Consider the following 2,397-nt stretch of genomic DNA (forward strand, 5'->3'; position numbering starts at 1 on the left):
TCACTATACGTATTGGTCGAAGGCACTAAGGCCGACCCATTGGATTAGATATCCTGATTTGTTGTATGTTGTTATACGAAGATATGTGGTTACTGGTTACGTGATTAGACTGGTAGATCTATAGGACTACCTGTATTTGATGTTATTGATTGATAATGTTATATATCGACATTTTATGGGTTACTGGGTTGAGGCGGACTAGTTGATACTGAAGGCCAAGATACCCAGGGCGGTCCGGATAGACTGAAGACCTGCAAGGCGGTCCAGTCAGGCTGAAGGCCCAAAGAGCGGTCCAAATAAGCTGAAGGCTCGGTGAGGCGGTTCAATCATGTTGAAGGCTCTATATGCATGTCGTTGTTTGTTATGTTATGTGGTGGTACTTTGGGGGAACTCACTAAGCGTTGGCTTACAATGTTGGTTTTGTTTCAGGTACATATGAGGATCGTGACAAGGCGAAAGCGTGATCGTACGCATCCTTCGGTTTTATAATTATTTGGATTTTTGGGACACTACGATTATTGAAAACACTTTTGTAAACATTATGGATTGAATTGTTGTTTTTGAAAAAATTAAAATTTGTTGTAATTTTTGAGATATTACACCGTACCTCCGTATTCTCGAGTTCACATTTATCACTCGAACCTCCGTATTCCCGAGTTCACATTTATCACTCCGAGTGTGCACCCCCACACCTTTTGTCTCAGTTAGTAAATCCATGTCAACCCATGTCATTATTAATAATAACTACAGTAAAAAAATGTTTATAACACTAAAATCACCAACATGATCGTTAACTAAATACTAATATATGGTGTGTGGGCAGTGAGCACTATCAACAAATGAAATACAATTGAATCCTAATCTCATCATTAGACAAACTACCTCATCCTAAAACACGTTATCAAGTCATAGCATTTAACATGTGGATCTACACGAAGCCACGCACATCAGTGTAACTCTCATCCTTCCTGGTATCGTACCTACAAATTTAGGAGTTGCATTTAGGTTCATGGATTCCTTTTACACGATTGGATGCTATAATAAAACACATAAAGCAAATAATATCATTTACACCATTTTAATAAAACAAATTTACATGCAATGATAAGTAGATAAATCACTATGGAACAATGATTTAAATAATCTAACGTTCTTATACATCCATTTTGAAAAAAAAAAGATTAGATCATAAAATAAGGCATTACAAAAGAATTCTTCTTACAATGTGAAACTCTTCTACATATGGTGTGCGACCTCGCGAAAGTATTCATAAAAATAATCATTCATATGTTTATTCTACTTGTTTTAGTATTTAACTAGTGTGTCATCATTAAATAATCATATGTAATGATTCTGAAGCAAAACAAGGATTAAAATCATTAAAAATCTTCACTGTGAAGTGTCATCATTTAACAATCAACCCTTTACTCGACTGTTTACAACTATGTAACAGAAGTGTCATCATTTAACAATCAAATACAATGATTGTGAAGCAAAATGAATACATAAAAACAATGCACCATAAGAATGTTCTTCATCTATTGAAAAGTTATGCAATACTCTTCTAACATCCAAGCGACATTTCAACTCATGAAATGGAATAAACACGAGTACCAAAATAAAGATTAAACACGAGTACCAAAATAAAGATTAAAATTGATCTAATACAAGTTTGAAGTTGCAAAGTGCACACAAAATTTTCGACTCATGAAAAGTTGATCTAGTTTACACATATGCTTTCTAACATGGTGGACATTTCCTGAAAAATGGTTATGTTGTTAAATCCCTCCGTTAATTTTGGTAATTTTTATGATTCTCTATTTTAAATCATTGGTTAAAAGGATTGCATTTGTAATTTGCATTACGCAAGTAAAAGAGTTATGTCAAATTGATTCCATATATGAGCAGATGAAATAATAAGGCTCCGAACGCTTAAAAAAAGTTCCGTTGCCGGGACTTGAACCCGGGTCTCTCGGGTGAGAGCCGAGTATCCTAACCAACTAGACTACAACGGATTTGTTATGGGTTTGGATAAAATATAATTTGTTTAGTAATAGATTATTTTCGTTGAAGGAAATCATAAGGTGTTTTAGTACTTGAGTATTTGAGCTCACGTGTTTACTCGTTGAAGGAATATATTAGTGTTTGGGTATTGCAATTTGAAGTTATACTATTGGAACTAACTTAGTTAATTTCATTAATTATACTAATCAGATGTGGATAAACATCTACAAAGTTGTTGCAATAAAGCCATATAATTTAAAAGGCAGATAAATTAGTTACATTTATAATATAGAAAAATTAGATATCAAAATCAAATTACACCATTAACTTAAAGCATTTTAAAAGTAAACTTTAAATGAGCTTTGAATTTATGAAAATGAGCTTTGAAAACCT

General features: G+C 33.2%; 1 non-coding gene across 1 annotated transcript; it reads right to left on the minus strand.

The window, feature by feature from the left end:
* Positions 1-1,942: 1,942 nt before the first annotated feature.
* On the minus strand, positions 1,943-2,015 carry TRNAE-CUC (transfer RNA glutamic acid (anticodon CUC)). Its single transcript has one exon. It is a non-coding gene; the product is annotated as a tRNA-Glu (tRNA).
* Between the last annotated feature and the right edge of the window lie 382 nt (positions 2,016-2,397).

The sequence above is a fragment of the Lactuca sativa genome, chromosome 3, assembly GCF_002870075.4.
Source record: "Lactuca sativa cultivar Salinas chromosome 3, Lsat_Salinas_v11, whole genome shotgun sequence".
In the NCBI taxonomy this organism is placed as follows: Eukaryota; Viridiplantae; Streptophyta; class Magnoliopsida; order Asterales; family Asteraceae; genus Lactuca; species Lactuca sativa.